Source organism: Lycium ferocissimum, chromosome 4 (genome assembly GCF_029784015.1).
Source record: "Lycium ferocissimum isolate CSIRO_LF1 chromosome 4, AGI_CSIRO_Lferr_CH_V1, whole genome shotgun sequence".
NCBI classification, from domain to species: Eukaryota; Viridiplantae; Streptophyta; class Magnoliopsida; order Solanales; family Solanaceae; genus Lycium; species Lycium ferocissimum.
In genome coordinates, this window is record NC_081345.1 from 66,411,177 (window position 1) to 66,424,373 (window position 13,197).

Consider the following 13,197-nt stretch of genomic DNA (forward strand, 5'->3'; position numbering starts at 1 on the left):
TATTTTTTAAAGTTAGATTTCATTCCTTAGACATGTTTTAGATTAGAGTCCTGGTACAATGACTGTCGGATTTTGGGGATTTTGTAATAGTTAGAACTTCCGCACTTATTTCAGTATTTTATGGCATGACTCATTTTTTTTATTTGATGCTTGAACGAGTAATAACTGACTGACTTGGTGAATATAAAATCGGACTTGAATGAATAGATGACTTGTGTGTTGGTTCGCCCACTAGGATTTAGTTGGGTAACAGTCATGGCGGGTTGGGTCGTGACAACTCTCGAAGTAGTAAACTCAGAAATTTGCTCTCAAAGTAGCAAACTCTGGACCTTATTCCCGAAGTAGCAAACTTTGAGCTCTACTCCTGCAGTAGTAGAACTCTGAAATCTACTCCCAAAGTAGTAGAACTACCGAAATTTACTCTTGAAATAGTAAATATTTTGAAATCTACTCCTAAAGTTGTAAGACTTTGAAATTTACTCTCGAAGTAGTAATCGCTTAAACGCTACTCCCGAAGTGATAAAACTTTAAACTTTACTCCCGAAGTAGAAAGAATTGGTAAAATATTCTAAAGCAATATCTCCTTGTGCTTGAGGAAAATAACTAGTTATTGATGAACATCGTATAGCAAGCATATTTGAATAATCAGGATTCATTTCCCGAAATGAATGAAGAAATATCACAATCTATCTCCTGGAGAGATAAAATACAAGGAATATGCATTTTATTTGTGTGGTATGAAATTAAGACATTGCAACACGTACCTGTCGTACGTAGAAACATCTTGGATAAGCTTATTAAAGTATCATTTTAAAGCAAAAAGAAGCAGAGTAAAATGCTTTCTACTATAACCACATTAATACATTGTGGTTAGTTGTTATTAATTTCCTTGAAGGAAATAACCATCAATGTATGCCTTCCTGAAAGATGTGGTTATTCTGTTGTTGCCGCTTTGATACAAAATATTCAGATGTTAATAGCCAATCTCCTTCAAGGAGATATTTGAAATGCGAACTTTAGAGCATACGTTTACTTTTCATAATATATAGTTTATAATTATCTTTAAATGTCCATTTGATAATCTTGTTTTCTTTCATAACACCGGAATGTCTAATCAAATTTTCTTTCATGATACTAGTATCTAAACAACTAATGATCAAGGGCTCTGTAAGAGCTAATTGTTTATCTACAAGTATCATGACACCAGCAGTGTCCAAATAATATCTAATTATGGTAAATAAATTGAAGTCTCTCGAAGATGTTGTATATGATAGCACCATTTGTATTAGACCGTAAGCGTATAATATAGTCGGAACACAATTATAGTAAATACGAAGTTTACTAACAATAAAATGGTTATCATATTGAGACTACAAATGATTGGAAGATTGAATATCTTGAGTTACCACGGGTAGAAATACGTATGTGAAACTTTTACCCGGCATGATAAGATCACATACCGCAATAAACCGAAGTTTATTAATACAAATCTCATGCGATAGTAAATCGAGAAGTTTACTAAAAAAGAAATAGCACACATCATAGTAAACTTGAAGTTTACAAGTACATATAATACTTTCATTTGACATGATTGTTTTGGACGTCCTGATTTAAATATGATGTGCTAATTGAGTATTCGGAATATATTGAAGAACTAGAAGATTCTTCAAGAATTTGTTTGTATTGCTTGTTCTCATAATAAGTTAATTACACCAGCTAATGTTGGGATTGAATCCCCTAAATTTTGAAAAATATAAAAGGTGAATGTGGGCCACTTCACCTGAAATGTGATGTCTTAAATAGATGCATCTATGAGACAGTCACATGTAAGTTTATTGTCAACTGGCAATTTGACATTTACGAAGTTGCTTGCTCAAAATAATTGAGTTGGAAGCACAATTTCAGCAATATTTTAATCAAGACAATTCATCTTGATAATCTTTGGTTTTAAATCTAAGTTTGTGGTTTGGCATTGGATGCCTCCATAATATAACTAAACCATTACTTATGAGAGCAGGCTTTAGATGTTGGATCGACATATGATATATTGCATACAATGACACTTGCATGCTTCGGACCAATGAATTATGATAAATTCTCCCTCATAATTGATTTAGGGTCGGGAACTAGATATTTCCATCTTATAGCTTTTAATATACGGTATATAATTAATGGATATACGATGATGCACACGTAATGGATTTCCCAGATAATATGAGGATATGTGTTATTTTTCTAACATAAGGGGGAGAGAATATGCCGTAAGAAATATGTTGTGAATTATCATCGGTATGATCCTCGGATAATTCAAGTCAAATCTTTGGAGGCATTTCTTGACGACCCAACTATTTAATATTTCATCTGCAAAATGCACTAACGTTCCCGAAGGACGAGTCTACATGCGTACGAAGCTTGGTAGACCATCGGTTCCCAAAATATAATAATCCTTGAAAAAGGGATGAGCAAATGATCATAATAAGGAGGCAATGTGCTCTTAAAGAGCCTTCGACATAACACTTCATGAAACCATATGAGAGGTTCAGGTACCTGAAAATAATGAAGTGATGAGATTTCAATAAGTTATGTTGAATTGCGAACCGATACAAAATGATATCTCGTCGACGATATCTTTGATACAATATGGTGCGCAATATTGTATAAGATTGTGAGGATCTGAGTTCTACGTCTCTTAAAGCATGCTGACGTAGAAATAATTACCAAGTAATATGATGCATCTTGATAAGCGTAAAGCTTATTGGACCTGCAATCCAGACATCAGGAGATGTCACGCCATTTAACTACTAAATGGATGTTGTTACAATCTATATGTCTTACTTGATAAAATTCAAAAATTTCCGAATGATCCAAAATGCCTAAGCATCTACAAGTTCGTGGGAAACTTGTTCATAATACTTATATGGATTAAATCAGATAAGGTGAATGTGTTTTAATCACCTTAGTGAATATTCATTGACGAAGGGTACAAAGATGACCATGTTTACCCTTGTCTCTTTATGATAATCAGAACCTTTCATATTATTGTATAAGGTGATGACTTGAATATTTTTGGAGCTCTTGAAGAGTTTCCAAAAGTAGTAGATTATCTGCTAAAAGAAGTTGAAATGAGAAAATAATATTGGTCCTGACGTACCATATATTTGTGCAATTGATGCACTTATTTATCTATAATTATGACCATGATATAATTTCTCTCCTTCATAGAGTTATTGAAATCAGATCAATTGCATATTGTCAATGAAAGTCCTGACATGAATGTGTTTAACCTAACAAACGTCGTCAAGTGTTTTGGATATACAGGGAATTCATCTGATCAATATAAGAGTTCGATCTCGATATGTTATCTATTTGCATGAAGGATTACTGTCGTACCATGCAGTTTTACATGATAGTAACAATAATTTATGAAGCAAGTCAAGAATGTACTTGGCGTGATTCCAAAAATATTATATAGTGATGATGCAACTCTATGTAAGTAATGAAGATGAAAATGATCGACCAGTTCGTTAAATGATCATTTGACAGATCTGATCGCAAAGGCTTTGCCAACCTCAAGCTATGATAAGTTGGTATACAAGATCGAGTGTATCATCTTCAAGAGCTACGTAGTGCGTTAATTAGGGGAGTAAAATACGCGTTGTACTTTTTTCCTTAGCCAAGGTTTTTTGTCCCATTTGGGTTTTTACGGTAAAGTTTTTAATGATGCAGCTAGCAATGTGTATTACTAGATACCTGTGCTCTTTTTCCTTTACTAGGATTTTTCCCACTGGATTTTTCCTAGTAAGGTTTTAATGAGGCACAAATCTATTAATGAACATCTAAGTGGGAGTGTTATGAATAATTTTGTCAAGTTGTATTTTGAATGTATTATTAATGATTATACAAGTAAAAGTGTAAATTGTAGCACTTGACTTAAAGTGATAAATAGTTGTGCCAAGTTGTGTACAAGTTACAAGTTGTCAGTTGAAGAGCAACTTGTACGAGTTGTATATGTTGTAGGTTGAAAGGCAAAACTCTTCTATAAATAGGGAGCTTTGCATTCGCATTTGTAAGATCAAGAAAAGTGATAATACAATCTCTCCCTCCTCTTTAGAAAGTTATTGGGTTGCTTCTCTTCTTTATTTGCAATTATATATAGTTTTATAATAGTTTACTTATTTATTCATTTTAACCCATTTTAGGTCAATCAATATTCTACTCCAAAGCCATCTTATTTCAAACAAAGGCCCAAATATATATTTCTTTTGTTTATTGCCTTAAGGTTTTGGGCTTGGGCCCAAAAAGGTTTAAAATACCTCAAGTCAATTATGAGTTAAAAAGAGTCCAATTTCACTTATATATTTCAGAAATGTGTTTTGTTTCAATTTGCCCAAAAAAGAAAAAACTATTAGCCCAAGTTTCCAACTTTGTAAATGAGGCCCAAAAAATTTGTTTAGGCCCAGATATGCTTGAGTCCGGAACAACTCGTTTTATAATTTTTTCTTAAATGGCTTACGACCAAAACAGTGTCAATTTCCTGTCCAAATTTTATTGATACATGCATATTACCAGTTTTAACACTTTGTGATATTTTGCAAAATAATCTAAAGTTTATCAATCATGCAATTATCATAAACCGTGTTTAACCTTGAAAGTCAATATTTAGAAAGTATTTTAGCTACTACACAAGTTTCGTAAGTTCTAATCACATTTGGGTTTCAATATTTTACAAGTTGTTTACAACAAACTATGCATAACATACAAATATAAAAATGGAAAAGAGAAAAGTTACACTAGTGGACCTACCTAAGCCCACCAGTTAACCATTTTCACCAATGATTGGGCCTTCTATCCGCGACTGGTTGCTAGAAGTGTGATGGGGTTTGACTCGATAGAGTATTGCTGTGTTAGGCCTTTGGCCCAACTCATAGTGTAATAGGCTAGAGTCCGTGTAAACACGTTGAGGTGTTTTACATGGAACAAAACGAGATAAGGATTAGTAAAAGGGGAAAGAGATTAATACAAATTAGTATTTGACCAATATCACGTAATTCCCTAGTGATACGGAATTTAATACTAAATCCCCAAAGATATGACTTAAAATCTAAGCAAACAGAAAGTGCCCCCAAATCTTGGCGTAACTATATTTGGAGTTTAAAACCCGGAAAAGAAAAAAAAAAAATTAAATTACACATAGTAAATACGACCAAATTTGAGGCAGAGAGAAATTTAACTTCATTCTCTTATCTTCCAGTTTCGAAGTCTAAAAAAGGATTAAATCAGATTTCATAAACGAGATTTGCTAGACTCACTGTCAAAAACAAGACGAAACTGGAAAAACTCATTTTTACTCTTAAAGAAAGAACAGGTTTAAGCCATTTAGAATTAAATTACTCAATTAACACATGGATTCTAGTCAATAGTGAACTCAATAATACTCTCTTATCCTTAAAGGTAACTTATGTAAATGAAAACAGTGTGTGATACAACAACCAAAGCTGGACTCTAGCAGAAAATCCTTTAGTTATGCATAATCAAAGTTAACTACCATTAAACAAATCCTTTTATTTAGTTCAAACTCTTGTTAAGCTATGAAGCTTGAGACAATAACACTCTCTTGGAAGATAGGGAGAAATCAACATGGCATCATTCTCTTCTCAAAAAATGAGCTAAATTGACATATGGCTACCCTCATGGAACTAAAACAAAATCATAACACTCATGCTCTGCATACATACTGAAATTGAAAGGAAAAGCAAGCACCTAAACTTACAAGCAAACAGTCATGCTAAGTTAGTAACAGACTTTAGAAGGCAAAACTGAACTGGGATCTAAACATATCAAAGTAAGGGAAACATAGCAGAAAAAGAAGAAGGGGAGGAGAATCACTTAGGTAAGGACTATCGTTTCTTTATAAATATCAGAGAGAGAGAAAAAAATGTTGTTGTCGATGGTGTCCTAACAAAACCAGAAATTATCAGAGAGGTGTTGTGTGATGAATGAGGGAAAAATCATAACTTGAGTAGAGGTTCAACGTGTTATCCCCAGTTCATCTACATTACAGTTTCAGAACAATCTATAACTCCTTTAAATAGCAATTAATCTCAAACCTCTACCCAAAGCTTAGTGAATAAACATGGTTCAACCATAACAACTCACAAACAAAACTGGGGCGATTCAAATTTGATGTGGATACAATATTACTTTATGAAAAGGAAAACTCATAATCCAACAAGATTAGATCTTTGAAAACTCTAAAGCATAACAACAAATGAAGAAGAAAGTATTTATATACTCATTTTTGTTTTGTGAACAAAGTAAGAGGCTGAAAGTAAGATCTTAAACTAACAACTTGAAATAATTACCTATATTAGCGGAGAAGGGAATATACGTAGGAGAGGAAATGCTCAAAGTAAACTAAGCTCATCTATCCCGACAGATCAAAATACTGCTGGTCCGTTTACTAAAAAATGAAAATCAAACAATTGAACCTTTCTACACCCACATTTATTTATGGCTAAAGACAAAGCAACTAAACAAAAGGAAAGTAAATTAGTATTAAAGCAAGCGTACAGAAAATTCAAACGCTAATGATTGTACTGTATATGCTCCACTAAAAGGAACAAAACCAAAGAAGACTCATTGAACCACACATGATTAAAGTAAGAACTACAGGAAACAAATTAGGTGTTGAGCAAATATACTACATAATCAACAACCTCAACTAAACAGCCTAGAAAGACACAAAAAAAGGGAGACAATTACTATTACATAGATGCTAAACGTGTTAGGCACGGAACAACAAAAGGAAAACAGAACTGAAATCTAACTCAAAGCGGAATCAAAACTAAACTAATGTCACGAACCAATTTAGCTAAGTCGTGCGGGAACTTACCTTTCCCACCTCGGTAAGCGAACCCTCAACCCAACGATAGTAAAAACATAAATAAATAACTAAATAAGCGGAAGAGAATAAATCACGTAAGTCTGACAATAATAGTATAATTCAAGTGCGGAAATAAGAAAATACACCCCAGAGTATGGTCTAATCCATACAAGAGCATCTACCTAGAAATCTACAAGTCTGGAAATATAAGAATACACCAAGTCTGAATATGTCTCAGAATGGAAAATAAGACATAGATAAGAGGAGTCTTTAAGGCAGCGAACATCTCGTGCTCACCCTGTAAAATCTAAGCTATACTGATAGCGACTATCAGCCACGGGAGACGAAAGCAGATCCAACCTGGAACTCTGCATTCATAAAAGAATGCAGCAAGTGCAGATCAGTACTAAACCACAGTACTACTAGGTATCATAGGCCGACTAAGTATAGCTAAAATAATTTAGACAATAAAGCAAGATAGGAAGATAAATCAACAAGTATAAGTCAAACAAAAGTTAGAACCAAGTACCCGCCATCACCTAGGTTGAAGCATCTAAACCCAAGTGTGCCCAGTCTCAACATGTCCAATCTGAAACCAACAACACAAGTAAATCACCAGATCATCACAATAAGCCACAATGCAATGGAATGCAATGATGTAAGAATGAAAATGCAATGCAATGTTGTGTACATATGTACTCTGGACGAAAGTATCAGCGTCTCGATAGCACAACCCATGGGGGACCCGCAAAGTCCATGTACCTCACGCTTTCGGCACAAACCTTAGAAATCGTGTCACTCAATCCATGATTCCGGGACAACCATCGGATATCAGACTCTCACGTCACTCTCATGCAAACAGAGCCCAGCTCATCACACTGTTTCCTCAAGTATCACCAATGTATCAACAGTATATCATGAAGGATGAGAATCCGTGCAATGTATGAGTCAACATCAATAATCAGATCAATATCACAAGTATACGCCAACCATATCATGAAAGACTACACAAGTCATATAGAATACTATCCCCATATCAACATCAACAAGTGAGGTACCATAATATCATGAACAAGATATATCAATAGTCTCCAATATCTACTATTACCACACGACATCAAGCGAAATAACCATAGACCAATCAAGTCACAACACAACCGGTGGATAGCCCCAATCACACAACAAGGCCTAATCTAAGACAATATCCAACCCAACATCATACCCCAAGGTTTACATGCTTTCTCTGATATTATCATCTAAATATATGCTTCGCTACACAAATTCTCACCAAGGTTAAGCTATAACCTACCTGGAAGGCCAAACAACAATAACACCAACAGTCACTCCTTAGCCTTCCCTTTCAGCTGAGCCTTAAGATCAAGAAAGTCTAGGCATATTTGAAATCGAGATTAGAACTCATAAAGATCGATACCTATATTGCTATCGTTCAAATTAGGTCAAAAGCAACGCAAGAATTTGGGGAAACGGGGCCCACAAGGTCAAAACGGGAAATTCGGGGGCAAATTATCCAATTATGCACAAGGTGATCAAAACCCATCAACCAATTGCTAAATTAACTCAATGATTCATCCAATTTCGAAATCCAAGCAAAACCCCTAATTTTTTGGGTGTAAACCCTAACTCTTAAATTCAAGAATTCAACACTAATAATGGAAGGTATTTGATTAACAACCTTAGATACATCGTAATGTAGCATGAACCTAACCAACAATTCTTGATTTAGAAGCGTAGATGAAATATCCATTAAACCCACTTTAATCTTCCATTATGATGAACTAATAAGGAAAAAAGAGATTCTAAGATGATTAGGGATTATGAAATAGCAAAGGGATTGGAAGGACTTACCACCAAGAATCTTCACCAAGAATCCTCTAGAATTGTTCCCAAGAGCTCAATTTTTGGAATGGAAATAAATGAGGGACTTAAGGCATTTAACACTTCATTTAATGAACTAACTGCCCGTCACCCGCTTCCGCGACAATATTACCGCTCCAGCGGTGCCGCCCCAGCGGTCCCATGACCGCTACAGCGGTCATGCCCAAATGGCACAGACCGCTTCAGCGGCAGGGTGACCGCTACAGCGGTACCGCTGCCGCGATGCTGGTGCCGCCAAAGCGGGCACCAGACACCAGAAACTATTCTCATTTTCACAAATCAACTCGAATTTTCGTCTAATTCTTGAGGCCATCTGCTCACAAACCACATAGAAAGACACACATAAAAACACGCTACGATCACACTAGTAGCCTCGAAATTTCTAACGGAGGTCTCGTTAACTGAGTCAACCCCCAATACCTCAATTTTAACTTCCCAACCCAAGTCCCAAAATGCATCCGAGTGCATTGGGAATCGAACCAGATATACACACAAGTTCTAAATGATCATCCGGACCTTGCGGAATATATGAATTTTTGAAAAAGGTCCATTTACCCAAAAGTCAACTTTGAGTCAACTCTTTTTCACTTTAAGTCCAAATTTCACAAAAAGTCGCTCGAATAAAATCTAGACACCTCGGGAAGTGTGTCAATGGTCCCCTCTGGTCAAAAGTGAGCTAACCAAGCTCGAAAAGAGGCGAAAGTGCCTGAAAGACTATAACGACCAAGCGGGTCGTTACATCGTATACCAATTAAACCATTGCTCGTCCTCGAACGAAGAAAGAAAAAGAGCGAGGAAGTACCTGAATCAGCGAACAACTGGGGATACCGGCTACGCATGTCGGACTCACTCTCCCAAGTAGCCTCGTCAACAGGACGATGCTTCCATTGCACCTTCACAGAAGCAATCTCCTTGGACCTCAACTTTCGAATCTGCCTATCCAAGATCTCAATAGGCTGCTCCTCATAGATCAAATTCTCATCAAGTAATATCGAATCCCAATGAACAATGTAAGTACCGTCAGCATGGTACTTCTTCAGCATAGAAAGATGAAAATCGGATGAACTCCCGCCAAGCCTGGCGACAAGGCTAACTCATAAGCAACATCGCCCACACGGTCAACAATCTCAAATTGGCCAATATACCTAGGGCTCAACTTGCTCCTCTTCCCAAACCTCATAACACCCTTCATAGGTGAAATCTTCAATAGAACCTGGTCACCAACAACAAACTCTAGATCTCGGACCTTTCGGTCCGTATACACCTTCTACCGACTCTGAGCTGCTAAATGCTTGGCCTGAATAACTTTCACTCTATCAAGGGCCTTTCTTAACAGATCCGTACCCCAAGGTCGAACCTCGAACCCATCAAACTAGCCTACCGGAGATCTACATCTCCTACCATATAAAGCCTCAAAAGGCGCTATGACAATACTCAAATGATAATTATTGTTGTACGCAAACACCGCCAATGGTAAGTGATGATCCCAATGACCGTCGAAATCAATAACACAAGCTCACAACATGTCCTCGAGCACCAAGAATCTTCACCAAGAATCCTCTAGAATTGTTCCCAAGAGCTCACTTTTCGGAATGGAAATAAATGAACTAACTGCCCGTCAATATTACCGCTCCAGCGGTGCCACCCCAACGGTCTTATGACCGCTAAAACGGTCATGCCCAAATGGCATAGACCGTTATAGCGGTACCGCTGCCGCGATGCTGGTGCCGCTAAAGCAAGCACCAAATACTAGAAACTATTCTCATTTTCACGAATCAACCCTAATTTCTGTCTAATTCCCGAGGCCATCTCCTGACAAACCACATACAAAGGCACACATAAAAACACGCACGAACGCACTCGTGGCCTCAGAATTTCCAACGGAGGTCTCGTTGACCGAGTCAAATCCCGATACCTCAATTCTAACTTCCCAACTTAACCCCCAAAATGCATCCGAGTGCATTGGGAATTGAACCGGATATACACACAAGTTCTAAAAGACCATCTGGACCTCTCGAAATTGACGGATTTTCGAAAAAGGTCTGTTTACCCTAAGGTCAACTCTTTTTCGCTTTAAGCTCAAATTTCACAAAAAGTCGCTCGAATAAAATCTAGACACCTCGAAAAGCGTGTCAACGGTCCCCTTGGGTCAAAAGTGAGCTAACCATTCTCGAAAAGGGGTGAAAGTGCCGGAAAGACTATAACGACCAAGCGGATCGTTACAACTCATCTATCTAAAATTGAAAATAAACATAGCTTAAAAAATATACACAGAAATAAGAAGTATAACTAAGACGAGGAAGAAAATTATCATTTTTCGAGCAGTGACAGGGGCGACGAATGTTGAGTTGATCACTTTTGAACCAACACGACAACTAACTCAAGCTTGAAAAAATTATTTTAACTTGTTCCAATAATTCAAGAACTCGATTTACAAGAGAAAATTTCTTGTTTTAAGCCAAGTCATTGAAAGGTTTAGAACTTGGGGGTGTCAAAACTTTTTTTGATAATGAAGAAGAGGGTTCTATATATAGAACCCCAAATGCTAGGTCTTTCCTATGGGTTTTGATGTGGGACTTTTCGGATTCCCTTGGAATCCAATTTTGAACTGAAATTTGTTGAATTGAGGTTTGAAATTTGAATCCTTTTGAAAGAATGGATAAAATCAAAAAAGAATTAGAAAAAAACATGTTACCGTTTGATTGTTAAAGAAGGTGACAAACTCCATTAATTGCGAATGCCTGAAATAGGCGACCACAGAATGAGAGCAAGGAAGCGTGTTAAACCCTTGCCAAAGTTGGCCTAAAACAACTGTTTTGAGCTGGGATGAAGGTTGAAAAGCCTTAGGGTTCGTTTCGTTCTTTGTTGTTGTGTTTTTTCGTTTTCTGGAAAAAAGGGGACTGAAGGGTTGAAATTTTTTTCCTCCTTTCAGACTAAGTTGGGCTGGGTCGTTTCTTTGTTGGGCTGGAAGTTTTGGGCCTATTTTGGTCTAAAATTTGAATGAAGAAAGGGCTGATTTTTGGCTTAAAAATGTGGCCACAATTGGATTGAAGGCATAATACATTTATTACAATTGTAATCACATTTTTGAGAAATGGTCTTCAACTCAAATAGGAATCAATTCTTTTAAATCAAAGCCAATCTTTAAAATCCAACCAAATTGAAATAAGTTTGAGATAAACGAAATATTCAACTAACTAATTAAACCTCTGGACTTACAAAGTAAACTAATGGACTACTTATGAAATTGATAATTAAAAATACGTACTTAATTAATTAAAACATTTGTTTTTTTTATATAAATTGATTTTCAAATGATATAATTAACACTTGAAAGTATACCTAAAGTATAAATAATATATATTAGGGTATTTTTCCAAATGAAAATGGCAAAATAACACCAAAATTAATTCAGAAAGTATTTTTGATTTTTTGAATAAATATTTTACTCTGTTTGTGATCCAAGAGGCTTGACTAGTCAATTTGAATTTTTGGAGGGCAAAAATTGGGTGTCAACAGTTGTGAGTATATAATATTCCCAAAATCTTATGGGCAACTTGGATCCGAAAAGTAATGCCTTGAGAGTTTATAAAAGATATCTATATTCTTTTTCACCATATCATTCTGTTGTGGGGGTGTGAGGATAAGAAGGTTAATGTATAATCTCACCAAATTTGGTATCAATATCACAATATTCAGCCCTTGGGCTAGTCTGTCTAGCTCATAAAACCATCATCGCTCTGTCCGGAACCGTTTCCCTTCGGACATCACAAATGTATCCTCAAAAGTCCATAAGATACTATATAAAGCATGAATATGCATGCAACACAATAAACTATCAAACTAAGTAATAAAGGCTCAATCTTTAGCTATTTTCCAATTTTAAACGAGTATTAGGAGTAACGAGAACACATAGACACAATAAGTTAGTTAATAAGAATAGAAGCAATAAATGAGGGACCTCATGTCCCAATCACAAGTCAATATATGCTATCAGCCTATCGGCTAACGTCCAAAGCAAGACATTCAAACCAGACTTTACAATTCAAATTACACAATTACCCATAACATTCCACTAGTATCCAATACGAGTGCTCATCACCTTACAAGTATTAGAACCCCCTTTAGGTTACCCCATTATGCGCTCTTAGTAGTCCAATTTTAACCAACCAAGATGCTTAAGTTAAGGTTCATAGCATCAACATGCTTAAAAATAGAAGTCCACAATCAAAGTAGAGCCTAGCCCTTCCACAGAGCTTCCGAACAATCTCAATATGTTCAAATACAGATTATACATAAAAATACGAGTCAAACTATCCCCATATTTCCTTATAAAGTTTCGGATTTTAGAAAGTCAACCCAAAACCCCGTTCGAAGCCCGAAAGTCAAATATGAAATTTCATTGGAAATCGGGATCA

The 13,197-nt window shown here is 36.1% G+C and overlaps 1 long non-coding RNA gene across 1 annotated transcript; it reads right to left on the reverse strand.

The window, feature by feature from the left end:
- Positions 1-6,967: 6,967 nt before the first annotated feature.
- On the reverse strand, positions 6,968-10,311 carry LOC132053618 (uncharacterized). Its single transcript, XR_009414191.1, has 2 exons — positions 7,413-10,311; positions 6,968-7,243 (listed from the first exon to the last, which is right to left on the reverse strand). It is a non-coding gene; the product is annotated as an uncharacterized LOC132053618 (long non-coding RNA).
- Positions 10,312-13,197: the final 2,886 nt, after the last annotated feature.